At 40.9% G+C, this 14,252-nt stretch overlaps 1 protein-coding gene across 4 annotated transcripts in view; it reads left to right on the top strand.

Annotated features, from left to right (window-relative positions):
* The window catches only part of ST6GALNAC3 (ST6 N-acetylgalactosaminide alpha-2,6-sialyltransferase 3), a 237,898-nt gene that overhangs the window by 35,469 nt on the left and 188,177 nt on the right, over positions 1-14,252 (top strand). The window lies entirely within an intron of this gene.

Here is a 14,252-nt window from a genome sequence, read left to right as displayed (position 1 = left end):
AATGGTTGTATCAAGTTTACGTCTACCTTGGCTATCACGAAGGGGTCTTCCTGAATTATCTGCTAACTTCTTAGCCATCTAGTTAAGTCTGGTATCTAAGAAAACAGGATGCTGCAGGTGTTTTATCATTTTTTTTTCTAATGGAAAGAGGTATTGTTTTCATAGCAGATAGCTCAGCAACAACAAAGTTCTGAGCAGACGGAAGAGCTTGAAGTTCTAGTTTCTTTTAATTTGAATTTTTCTTGTTTAGGCTTTTGCATATTTCTCTATAACTTGTACAAGGTCAGCTCTGACTGTACTCAAATGGGATTAATTAGCCTGCTCTCTGTGGGGCTTGACCTGTAACTGCTGAAGAAAGGATCTAATTTCTTGCAGAATAAGCAATGTTTTTTTTTTACAGGAGTGTTGTAACAGAGCAGTCATTTTGTTTTTTAATAAATATATTGTTGTTCTGATTACAATTACTCAAGAACTGCTAAGGCATCAGAATTTTTTTCCTGTGTCCATGAGTTTCCAGGACAAATATATGGATTTTATTAGTTCCGGTGATGAGACTGAAACTGTTCTGGTCTTGATGTAGGGAATGTGTTCTGGTCATGGTGGAGGGGACTGGTTTTGCTTTAACCATTTTACTAGCTGTACTGGAGTCTGAAGCCATTTTATGTTGTTGCGTTGCTAACATAAAACACATTTAAAAATTTAACAGTTAAAAACTTTATTGAAATGGAGGAAAAAAAGAGAATGATACTGGGACAGAGGAAAACAGGAGAGGTATTTTAAGCAGTCACGTATCACCCTGCAGAGGTGTTACAAACAATCTTGGGTGCTTCAGTAAACCTGAACACATTTCCATATTATAAATGGTGCAGCACTAAATTCCTTAAAAATGTAGAAAAACTTGTGGTGTTTTACATATTTTATCTGCATAGCAATAATCAAATTCCTGGATGAAGTAGTACAACTTCATTACTATCAGCAAGGGTTCACTGGAGTAAGAAAGAACTGAATCAAATCCCACAGAGCTCCTGTCAATGTAAAGTAACAAGCTAATGCTTTGCACAGTACTTCAAAGAAAAAGGCAGAGCTTAATTGAAATCAGATGGAGTGACAAAGCTATATCCCCAAGCCAAAGTGAGCAGTGGTCAGTAGGATTCATGAATGTTCATGAAAAAGCAATAGTTTGCTGAAACTCTACATGGGTTTGGTATGTATTTAAAAAAAAAAAAAATAGGTCAGGAAACACTGTAGTGGCTGCATCTTCATTTTTGTTTTTGATTTGGGACATGAATGAGATTGGAATAAAGAAGAATCAACTCTTACCTGCAAAACATGTTCTTATGAAATAGAGAAAAGATGCCTTGATGAAGAAAAATGTTTTCCTGCTTAACTTTTTAAGCTGTTTGAAGAAGTTGGGATCTTGATCTGCTAATTGTAATGTAAGTGTCCTGCTTGAAGGAACTGCACCAGCTGCCTTTCTCATACAGAGTCCAAGACTCTGTGCTCACTGCTAGGGCAGAAATACATGGTGTAAACAAGAAAGTAAGGTAAACTTTGAAAATCTATGATTCTAGCAAGTCTTAATGTTAGTTCAAAAATTCAAAGACCTGTAACAATCAGCCCCTTTAGAGGATGACTTAGAGGATCATTCCAGGACCAAAGAAAGCAGGGATTTTACTCTGCAAGTCCCCAAGGGCATGTTGCTCATGTATTGTTTGTGTTCCTCCTCTTCCATTCTGGTAGATACCAAATGTTTGCCCTCTAACGGTTTTCTGTCTGAGCTCCAGGTAGCCCATACTCTGTTAATACGTTCACCATAATCTATGAAGTAGCTACTGCATAGAAGATCAGTACTATTTCAGCAGCTGTGAAAATGTGCTCTGAGGGCTGCATAACTTGGAATAAATGTTTCACTAAACTTGTTATGAATGATGTATTTAACTACTAGAGCAAGTCAATAATATTTAGAATTAATTTAGTGTTCTTTTTATTATTAAAGTTTGCTTGCTTCCGTGGTGAATAGTCTAGTAAGTATGTGGTACTATAGAAATATGATATGGTCTGAGTGCTTTATTAAATAGCTAGTCAATAACTGCATTTACCAAATGAACTTAATTTATTGCATTTATCTTTTTCTGAGGAGTTCACAGTTCATTACAAATGATTTATTGAACACACGTAAACCAGTTTAGTAAGCTGTGTTCTGTCTTGAGTGAATGCATTGCTTGTAGTATTGCTAGTGTTTTATAAATCTTAAGCAGTGTTTTAAGTTTCTGAAACATCTGAAAATGGTGATGTATGCATAGTTAGAAGTCTTCATAGATGATCTTTAAAACATTAGATTCCACCTGTAGCATATGGTGCTTCACACTTATTGGTAAAAGTAGTATGTGGGGATTTGTCCCATATCCTGGGGTATTGTTTTTTTAAGCAGCAGCAGCGAATGCAACACTGCACGAGGAAAAGACCACTATAAAGCCTACTTCAAAGGAGCCATCCACCTAGGAAGTCCTGACTTACGTTCTGTCCTAAGAGATTAATCGCGGTATGGGGTGCTTGACTGAAGGGGTTTGGAGGTGGGTTGCTACCTCTCTCTGAGAATCGTTCCCTTTTTCATTTTTGTGTGGTATGTCTGTCAGCAAAGAAAACAGTCCCTCTGCCTTAGTGGCTGGAGTGATCTGTAGTTAGAAAAAAAAATAAAAATAGGGCATATGCCTACATTAAAGCTGACTTTCATGGGTGTTGCAAATGTTTTTAGTATCTGTGCTGTGAATAACAAAGCTATTTTGTTTGGTAGAGTTTCAGCAGCAAAGAGAATGGGAACCTTTATCAGTGAAACTACCTCTAGACACTCAGAAACGTAGGGGGAAAAATGGGACTGGGAGCTGCCTGGGGACTGTTTAGAGCCAAAGTCTTTTACTCATTTCCAGCATTCATGCTTTTTCACTTCCTTTTCCAACGCTGTCATGAGCTCATGTTCAATTTTTACTTTTCTTGGCCAACCCTCAAACTATTTTGCTCCTCAGCCAGTTGGTCTCAGCACCGTGCCAGCATGCCCTTATCTTACTGTGGGTACTTAACTGGCTCTGATAAAACTCCGTGAACGGGATTTTGTATGTGGGGCTGGCATCTGCAATAGAGCTTGTATGCATACTGTGGATGCAGAAAGCATTTTTGTGGGTGTCATAAAACCCAATGAAAGGCTTTGACTTATTCAAAGATAAGGGATTGCAGAGCTGAGAACATCTTTCTAAGAAGCCTCTAAAAAAAGTGGGATATCTTTTCCATTTTGATTGTTTTTCTGCAAAATGGTGGTATATCACAAATAGTAATGTCAGAGAGCTTAGCTGAAAGTACCTTCCGAATGTGCAAGTGCATGTGTATTTTGTTTTTAATCAAAGAATGATGAAAAATTCCTTCACGCTTGAAATATGGAAACAAAAATTGTCAAAATAATTTCCCCAAGACTCTATCTGGGGAGAGCACACAACAAGAAGTGTAATGTTTCCTTTCTTTAAAACTGCATTGAAAGAGAAGAGAGCCAGCAGGCAGCAATGGTTTTGGAAGCATTGTGTCATTGTGTTACTGAGAGAGCATGGAAGAGGTCGCTCCTCCTTTGCAGTCAGATAAAAGTGAAGATGAATGGAACAGAAGAGTTCAGTGTGAAGGGACTCTTCAAAGATCATCAAGTCCAACCACCTGACTGCTTCAGGGCTAACCAAAAGTGAAGCGTATTAATGAGGGCACTATCCAAATGCCTCGATCACTGACAGGCATGGGGCATCAACCACCTTGCCAGGAAGCCTGTTCCGGTGTCTGACCACCCTCACAGTAGAGAATTTTTTCCTAATTTTCAGTCTGAACTTCCCCTGGAGCAGCTTTGTGCTGTTCCTGCCCGTTCTGTGCTTGCCTTGGCAGTTTATGCTAGAGTATCAAGCCCAGCTGGGCAAGAAGACTCCATTTCTGGACACTATTAGGTGTTCAAAAAGCAGCTTAAAATCCATAGGTTTAAGTAGAATAGTGAGGTATTTGAGACTTTTTGTCTTCATCCTGTGGTTTCTAAAAAAGACTCAGAGCTGTGTTAACTAAATGCTGTGTGTTTGTAGGAGCTTCTTCAGGAGCTTTTGCTTTCCTTTTTATTGTTCTTTTGTTTTGCATTTCCCATTGCCCAGTTAGGCTGTTGCTCTTCAACATTGTGAGTTTTTTGCAGCCTTTGTTAAACTAATGATTTGGTCTGTGAAGCCCTGAAATCTATGCACAGAAAACAAAAGGCTCGGGGCTTAATTTTTTTCTCCTCTAAGTTAATGAGTTAACACAAGCATGAAGGAGGAATACGTTACCTTGCACGCACTTCTGAATTCTGGTTTAGCTGCACTACATCATGGCCTGTTCTCTTTGTAGCTTTTTAAGAACATGGGAAATTATTAGACCTGTTGCTGTCTTTATTAGTCATAATTTGAATTAATCTGTGACATCCTTTTCCACTTCTGGTACACTAAAACTGTACAGGCTTAAAGAGAATCTGATACCATGTCTGGTTCTGTATATATAAGGCTGGATTCTTCTGTCCTGAATCCCTTTCTTGTGTCCCCCCCTGCAACCTGGAGGCTGTGTGAGGTGACCTGGGTGCATTCAGAGCCTTTAGGAACCCTTCCTAGATTCCAGCATTTCAATTAGCGACTGAATAGCTCAGTAATTTGGCTTGTTAAGGTCTGAAATTAATTCTGCCTCTTCTCCTCCAAGCTATTTTCTACTGCTGTTAGCAAAATCTGCTTTCTCCCTGATTCAGCAAATGGATATGCAAAACACTGAAATAATTTTCTTTTTGGACAGTGACAAGACAAATACTGTGAAACATCCATTGGCCATGACAAGTGTGGGCTTAAGCCAGAGCTCACAAAAATCGATGGAAAGAATCTCATTGACTAGACTGGATCTGAACTCAATCCTCCTGCTAGCAGAAAAGGGAATGAAATCACTGGGATAAGAAGTCATGCATGTCTGATATTGCATGAAAAAATATTTCTGCCTAATATATTAGGATATTTGTCAGTTTGTGTTATCAGCAGTGTCAATGCTACTGTGTGCGCACCATTCTTCTCAATGCATTGATGTGATTTGTGATGCTTTACGTTAGACTTAGCCTTGTGCATTAGATTAATTTCTTTGCATCCATTTCAGGAGCCTCTGATCCTTGTTTTATGCTCCTGCCTTGCTTTCTCCCTCTGTATATGACTGTGTGGTATTGACAAATGTAACAATAACATTCCCATTTGCTACAGACCTATCTTTCTTGAAACTGTTCTCACTTTTCCATTTGATTTTTCAGTCACCTTGCTCTTCTCAGTAGATCTGTTTTGTGTATAGGTCACCAGACTTCTCCCCCACCAAAAAAAAGGCAACAAAAGCTTCCTCCCCCTCCCCCCCCCCCTCCCCACAAGGATAAAAAGCCAAATATAAACCTGTCAGTCACCACATGGGAATTAACCAGGTTGGTGATGGCTTGAAGAAAAGGCACTTTGATTCCTGATGACAGATGTGGTGACATCCCGCATGTGAAAGCTCCCGGGCCCCATTCCATACAGTATAATAAAATCTATGCTGTCCCCATCTGTCCAGTGTCTAGTAGACTTGTGCGCATGTCATGACAGCTTCCATTCTGCTTTTGAATGGCCCAGAAGAAGGCTGGCAGTGGCATTGGTCTTTTGGGGCTATGTAGGACATGTCTCATAGCAACTACAGTCGCAGGCTTTTTTTTCCCCCCTCATCCCAGTCATCTGTCAGCCGTTTTTGGCAGACTGTCTTGGAGTCTTGATACCAGATAATGGATGGAAAGAGTTGCAGGTACAGTGGGGGGAGCAGACTTATTTTTTCCTTATTTGTGAACCTGCTTCTGTCACTCTTGCATCCATTGCTGTCAGCAGAACTGGAGTCCAGGTCCTGAATCTTACAACTGAGGAATATTGTCTGAAAAGGCTAATCAGTTCCAGTGTCTGCTCTACAGATGTTTTTTCTTGTGGCTTGCTGCTATCCTTCCCCTGGGAGTCAGGTTAGAGGCATAAGGAGGTGCCTGACTTAGTGGCGATCCCAACCCAGCATGAGCTGTTAATCAGCAGCTGAAGAGGAGCCACATCCAGATTGCTGCCAGATGTTTGTCTCTGCACAGATTTTCAAGCTGTGAAGCCGGGCCCCTGCCAGCACTGATAATGCTAGGCATAAAATATTGGAGATGGCATCATGTGGCCCAAAGGCTAACATTTCAAAAGCTTGTCAGGCACAGGATTTAAAGAATTCTTGCAGGATTGCTAGGGCTAAGTCTCTTTTTTTGAAAAGGGATTTAAGCATTTGGGCACACAACAAGAAATGTACTTGGTGCCTGATTTCTGCTTCTTTGATATTAGTGAGAATTTAGGTCATAGGAGTGTTTGCATTATTTCATAAGGATCCCAAGGCTTCTGAGTTGCTTTTTTAAGTATCTTACCTGATGTGGTGTTTATTTTGAGTGAGATAGTTTACAGATACTCATAGATAAGACAAAATGTTTTACAGATGCTACGTGGGATGTGAGCCCTCCCATCCCCACCTCTGTGCAGGTGCTTTAGGACTACCAGCACAGTATTGATCCCTTTCACTGTAAGTATTTCCAGACCTTTGCTCCCTCAGCACGATGCTCTGATCCTAATGAGGACTTCTGAATATCATTGTAGTAATAAAGATGTAAATGATACTACTACAAACCAGAGACTGGCAGCGATAGGTGAGACCAAAGCCCACGTGACAGAAGCAAAAGATCAGAGCAAGCCTCAGATGATGCTCCCTTGTTGTCTTCCATCTCGCTGCAGAGCAGGGAGAGGTCTGTAGTTATGTGTAATGAAGCTCTTTGACCAAAAAGACTTGGGAGTTTGGAAATGCAGATTCAGCTGGTTTCTGATTGTGAAGGCACTGCTGTAGCATTCAGTATGAGTAAATACGGCATTCAAGTGGATATCATCTCTAAATGTTATATAGATCTCCTAGGTTTAAAGAGGTCACTGCTCCTTGAAGCTACAAATACGACTACTAGAGACTTGAAGTTTTGTAGCTGTCTTAATAAAATATGTTTTCATTATCGAGTGTTACACTGGGAGGCAGAAATTCTTCCATTTCATCCTGTATGCAGGTTGTTTTCCCACATGTGATCCACCATGCTTGTATTCACTTTCCTTGCCTTTTAAAAAATGAAAATACCATTTAAAGAATAGTATTCTTTGTCAGAACTAATCAGCCAGTATTTTGTAAACATGGGAAAGTATGCCTTAAGTAATCTTGTTCTTACTATTTTTTTGGTTTTGAATGTTAGTGTTTTTAACAATGCTGTGTGTTTAAACTATGCATGTGCATGCCTGCGTTCAGGAGACCTTTCAGTAAATAGACCACTGCGGAGCTGCTGAATTGCACTTCAGTACCGGTGAGCACTTTAGAAGTTATTTCTCGAAGTTACTTCTCTATTGAGCTCTTTAACAAGGAGTGTCCACAACCTTGAAGCAGTCTCTTCAAGTCCCTTTTTAGCTGGGAAGATGAAATTGTGATGTCTAACTGTTTAGATGCTTTAGTGCTGGACATAATAAATAAAGAGAGAAACATCAATATCTGTTGTCTGTTAGCAGTGGTTCATAGCCTCCTGTTGTCTAGAAAATATATTTATACTTTCTCATCCTTTAAAGTATGTCTTTGACCTCTTTCTAAGTATTCTGAAACTGTAAGGTTTATGGACAGCACCGACATTATTGGGTATATAAGGAAAATGAATCTGTTCTGCTATGAAATCAATCTTTGGTACTATACCCACTAGTTTTGGGTCACGTCTATGGTGGAAGAGGTTTATTGATGAGAAATACAGCACAGAAGCAAGGATGGCATGAGTGCCTGTGAAATAATGCAGAAGGGCTGTCGTTAACTGAGCAGGTCAGTCTGTTTGAAGGTCCCTTGTCCACACCATGTTTTCTGTTCCATTTTCATAACCCTGTATAGCAGTGTATTTACTATAAAGCAAGGGCAAGTTTGGCTTAATTAAAACAGCTGAAGATGAAGGAGAGGTATCTTCTGTTCCCATCTCTGTAGATGGGGTCAAGTGATTTGACCTTTCTTGGTCTCAAAATTTCTATTTTCTGTCCTTGCTAGAGGACAATGCTGAGCTGAAGAAAACAACCAAAAACCAAACGACTAAAAATGCCCCCAACCTGTTTTAGAAAAACATTGATAGAATAGGGCAAGATTAGTGCAAAGTAATAACTTCTTTCCTTCTTGCTTTTGAGGAGGCTGAAGATCCTTTTCACAGAAGTACATACAGACTGGGACACTTTTTTAAAGTATGAAACACATCACAGTCTTTCCTATAACTTATGTCTCTAAACATTGCATTGCAAGGCATGACCTAGATTTCTCCTTTCTTCCCTACTCCAAAGGGTTTCCCAGCTGAAAATAAAATAAGGGTTCAAGAAAAGCTGCCCTTTAACCTGCCTCTGTGATGCTCCTCACTTTTGGAGTTGCTCTGAAGGTGTCACAGGTCTGATAAGGAACAGTCGTCATAAGTCTGCTTCATGCTATAAAGAAACAGAAGGAGCACAACAAGAGTGTGTCCCCCAAGACAGACAAACAAACAAAAAAAAAACCACAACACAAACAGTGAACTCTAACTTCTAGGTTTGGAGTGGGGGGATGCCCGTATGGTGTTGAAGAATTGTTAAAGGGCTGTGGGTCATAATTGGGATTTTCAGTTTCCTCATTCACATTCTAGGACAGGGACCTTGCAGGTGCTCAGAGCACGAGCAGAACTTGAGGGATGATGCCGTGATGCTCTGCCTGCAGTCCCGAGGGAAGCCCCGACTCACACAGCTGTGATCAGCGCAGGGCCTGTGCTGCCCATGCAGCATCGTGGGGCAGCAGGGGCCTCGTGCGCAGAGAAGCTGAGCAGAGCCTGCTCCGAGTGGCTCCACAGAGCATGCTGCAATCCCTTACATGACACAGCTGGAAGTGGAAGGCTTTGCATTCCTGCTGCAGCAGGAAGGGAAATGAAGTAACGCGTATTTCTTTCGCTTACGGTAGAGTGTCTTAACCAGAAGTGCTCTTAGACTTGCAAGTTGTTTTGTAAGGCTAGGGGAGACTGTCCGTCACAGCAACCCTTTTTTGTTCTACTAGGAGAGATCTCCTAACACTTTAATAGAATTCAACCCAATATTTTAATCTTGAGACGATGTCAAAGAAGGCCTTGGTGAAGCCTGTGGTCACTGCAAAAAACACTTACTTTTAGTTCCAAGATGGCTGCATTTATTTCTTTTTTTCTGCAAAGCCTCGTTTCTGTTGTTTCAAGGCAAGCTCTCTAAAATAGTTTGCTACACTTAGGATTTGGAAGGGGGGTTATTTTCCAGATAACTTGTTTTTCCACTTGGCAGCTTTAACGTGACCTTTGTCCTAACCAGATCTGCAGCTTTTCCACAATTCCTTACAATTGAGTGTTTCATTCTTTGGAGCCTTCTGACTCCCATTCAGTTTTACTGACCTACATTTTGCTGGTTGGGATTGATTGCCGGGATGATCTAAGCTGCTGTCTGCTAAAGCCTTAAATTCCCCGATTTGAATAAAGGGAAAATTATTTCTTAACTCCTTGTTTAGAGTGATGTCAGGAGAGACAAATTCAAGTGACTTTTAACATCAGTCTTCCTTTCTGGTGAAGTGATCCAGCTTGGATCTTGCTTAGAAAACAGACAAATAGAAGTGTAAATTGAATTTGCTGAGGCAGCAGACCTACAAGAGATGTGACAGCTCAGTGCCTTGTGCTGCGAGAGACCTGAGGCCAGGGAAATTGTTCTTCAGGCGATTGGGATGTTAGCGGGTGACAGTGGCGCTGCAGGGCTTTAAAAACGGTAGAGGAAAACGCAGTGGGTGCTGGTTGCAGCGTGCTGTCTGTCAATCCCCTAAGTCCCGGAGGAATGTTTTGGGGGATCTGGAGATGTTCCAGAAGTGCTGTGTGTTGGAAAGCGATTCCTCCGCCCTCCTTTTGCTACAGCGGGAGCTGTGAGGGGAATGCAAACTCTCAGCAGCTGAAGCTGACAGCGACAAGCTGCTGTCTGCTGGAAACCCCCTGCTTTTCTTGCTTTGGGGGGGGATGTTGCTGGGTTTTGTTTTGTTTCCTGGTGTTTGTCCTTTGTCTCACTCTGTAAGCAAAAGCAGGAAGCCATTTTCTGAAGCATGTTAAAATATTGCTATGGCTCTCAGGTGACTAAATACCTCTGCAAATAAATGTGAAAGTTCTGGGGATGTGATTTACTGTTTTGTAAATGGATTGAATTTCTGCCTTGTGGAAAAAAGCGAGACAATAAATTATAAATTCACTAATAAAAAGTGAAGTTTTGCTGTTTCTGTCAAAAATAATTTACATATGCTATTATTTGTCTCTGTGTTCACATAAGGAACACTAAATGTAAATATTACCATGGTCTGGAGAAGAAGCATGTGGTAGAGGAGGAAGGATGTGTGTATGAAAGAAATATATTTGAGCCCATTGCCTGATCCCAGCCCACCTGTGGCTGACACACAGTGCTGAGGAAGGACCTGGGTAGGGAGAAAAGATTGTTCATGGGTTAACATGTGTTCATTAGGAACTGTTCCTTTGCAGGATGAGGGGAATGTCTTAGTGCCTTGGCTTATGGCCAGCATTGCCAGCACTTAGAAAACTTCATTAAATCTTTGTCTTATGAAAGCAGGACTTTGTTGGAAAGGTAGTGAGTAGGCCTGGTATATGGAGACACTTGTAAAACGGATATTGCTTTTTGTAATAGATAGTTCTTAATGCACATTGGTATTTACACATAGCTTTATTCTCTGGGCACCCCACTGGTGAAAGACATGCCGATATAGCAACATATTCTGGGGAAACTCTGAGTTATTTTCATTAGATCCAGTCTGTGTGGTAATTCTGATCTTGGCCTGGCTTCGTTATCGTTTCACAAACACGAATGTTGACAGTCACGGAATTTGCATTTTCTTTTAGCCTTTTGTAACCCTTTGCCTATGCTCCGCAGCACGAGAGCACGTTTTCCTCTGCCAAGGAGAATTAAAGTTAAAAGTCCTGATTTTCATATTTGGTTTTATGTCTAGTTTTGCAATTTTTTGTTTTGCATTTTTTAAACTATCTCCTTTAGAAACCACTTTACACAGAAGGCAACAATAAAGCTAGTTGCCATTGAGGAGGACAGGAGAGGAGGAGATAGAGGACGTTCTAGTTCCTACGTCTTAAGGTTCCTGTGCCTTAAGAATTCTCTTTAAGACACAAGGAACGATTTTCACAATGGCCAGTAACATTTCTTGTAACAGTAGATTCTCAATCACATCAAGGTTTTTTACTTTTGTCAACATATACGCAGAACTAATCACATGAAGACTTGCTTTATCTGAGATAGAGCATAATTTTTTAAAATAAGTAAGTCTGCTGGAAAGATCCTAAGCTTACTTCAGGACCCCTTGACATGCCTCTATGATGACATCTAGGGAAAGATGTCATCAATGCCATAAAGTCTTTTCAATCAAACCTGGTCTCATGGTGCAATTTAGTCTGCTGTTAATAGCACCTGATGTAACAGCGTGGTGGCAGGTAAACTTTTGAGTGACATCTGTTCCTAAGGATCCTGTGATTTTGAAGACTTAGACATTTGGATCCTAATTCTACTGTATTTTCAATTGTTTCTCCATTCATATGATAATCAGGCTGCTTAGTTGCTAATTATTATCACTGTTTAAAGAATGCAGAGAGCAAAAGCATGTGTATGGCCAGACGCTTTTAAAGATTTAAGCAGTAAGATGATAAAGCTAAAAATTCACAGCCCATCATGTGCTGCATAATGATTAGAAAGCAGCTAAGCCCTTCTTGTCAACCTTTTAGCTAAAAGAAGAAAAAGTCTGTGTTTGTAAGCAACATGCTAGCATTTTAACCACGAGATGAATGTCAGCATTTCCATAAATCTCCAATTTAGAAAATTAAAATACTATAGGGACCATAAAGCGCTGAAGCTGATGTCTACTTTCAGTTCTGTGCTGCTGTAGAAGACAGACTGTCAAGGACGTTCAGTTTAATTGCTGGGGAAGGCAAGCACACAATTAAAAGAATGAATAATGTGAGTGGTAAGGGTTTCATGTTCTACGTGGAGTTGACTTGTAAACTCCTTCCCTCTCCCTTTCCTCTTTCATCTTTCTACCTTTGCTTTAGGTCTTTCCATCAGTCTCTCTCCCCACCTGCTCTTACCCACTCTTCCTCGGTAGGTCTGAGTCTGCTCTACTGCAGGTAATTATGGCAGCTGGGACAGGCAACGCACATCTTCCCCAGTGAACCTGGCTTCGCTTGGGCTGCTTGCATTTGTGCCTTTTAATGAGCACCTGTCGATTTGAAATCTGTGGCCTTAGTCAATATGTTACCTCGGGGTGAGTGTCTGTGATGCCTTTCAGTTTTCATCTTCCCCTGTGCCAAACGATGCTTTCCTACTGACACCGCAGCGTAAATAGGCCATTATTTTCTGGAACTTTCCCATTACAAACTGTCTGATTTGAAGATGGACAAGGAAAAGCGAGCTGACTCCTCTGCCTGCTCACCTCTATTCTAGTTATGTTTTTGCAGCTTTTCTCTATCAGCTTAAAAGTGTTGGTTCATACTTATTATTTTTGTTAGTCTGCTGTGTGCGAGTGTTTCAGCCTGGAGGAAGTATGATTCCCGCAGAGCTGAGCAAAGAAGCATTGGAGGAAACTGCATTTATGAGACAAGATAGGGAATAGATTATTCTGCCCCGATTTGACTTTGGCTTTCCCTGCTTGTGTGTCCATGAAAATAAAAATCCAGTGAAACAGACTGGAAGAAAAAAATTAAATGTCAGAATCAGGTGAAGTTAAGAGGTGATAAGAAAGAATGTAATTATGTTGTTGCCGACTTTAAAACATGTTACGTGCCTCACCATCGCAGAGTAGTAATATCAGTTTTCACACAAGAGGGCACTCTTGGAATTTTAAAAGATCCTCGGCTCTGGTAGGGCTCTTTATTTTTTAAACATGCATGTATATTTTAATATGCCATTTTCAAAGCTCTCATGATTTTCTAAGGCTCAGTCTGCTGCCTGGAGAAGTGCCCCTTTCCTTCTGTATTTACCTTCACACTGATTAGGACGGACACCTATTCATGTTATACCTTCTAACCACTCAATCCACTGGGTGGGGAGGGATGATTGGCAAGGAATTCGAGCAGCGCAACCAGGAAGATTTTGATAAGAGTTATGTAAATGGCAGGCGATCAGTTCTGTGTTAGATGTGATATTTGAATGCTGTCAGTCAGTGATGTGACCTAGTTGCAGGTTACTGACAAAGCAAATCCTCGTATTGGCGAAGTACTTATTACATTCTCAGTATCTGGAGAAAAGGATCTGCTTTTAGGGTAATGTACAAGGGGGAAGAACACAACTAAAACACAGAATCTCTCCAGAAAATCTCTGTGGGACAGTAGTTTTGCAAGGGATTTTTTATACAGAAAGCAGTGTGTTCAGTTGTGGTCGCTATGTTGGGTACAGTCAAAGAACAGCATAGGAGATGTGGCCAGTAGCTGAAGAACTTGCAATGCACTAATCAAGGATGGTGACAGCTGGGAAAGGTGGAAATGCCATTTCCTGCTGAGTTCATCTCATCTGTCGTCACCTGGGTATGAGGATTTTTGAATGCTCACTGGCCTGGTTACGATTCAGACTGAATACCATAAAGCTCAAAGGCTGTGTAGGTCATTGGCATGGCCCGTTGATATGTTCTTTGGCACACAAACTGGGTTTTATGTTGGTGAGAGAAGGTCCAGCTTTCTGGGACGGTACATATATTAAATTTGGTTCTGGCTTTTTGGAGCTTATGGGATTGGGTTCTTCCACTGTCCTGAACTGCAACGTTTTTTTCAGAGTTTCTTATCTCCTACAGTTTGCAAAGGGAGAACGCTTACTATATGACATACAAACCAGACTAAATCACGTTAATGGATTTGTTTTGGCATGCAATATTCTGGGTTCCTTGTGAGTGTCGAGGCAGGCAGTGTTTTCTCCTACTGCCTCCATATGCAGCTTGGTGCCCTCTCTTTCAGAACAGCAAACTGTGGAGGGCAGCCCTCTCCCATATCCTCACTTTACCTTCTGACTGAGTTATTCTTCCTATTGCAGAATTACCACATAAATAGCCATAAATAATCGCATTACTAGTGCTAT

Source organism: Anas platyrhynchos, chromosome 8 (assembly GCF_047663525.1).
Source record: "Anas platyrhynchos isolate ZD024472 breed Pekin duck chromosome 8, IASCAAS_PekinDuck_T2T, whole genome shotgun sequence".
In the NCBI taxonomy this organism is placed as follows: domain Eukaryota; kingdom Metazoa; phylum Chordata; class Aves; order Anseriformes; family Anatidae; genus Anas; species Anas platyrhynchos.
The sequence above is the reverse complement of the archived record's forward strand: the minus strand, read 5'-3'. Positions and strand labels throughout refer to the sequence as shown.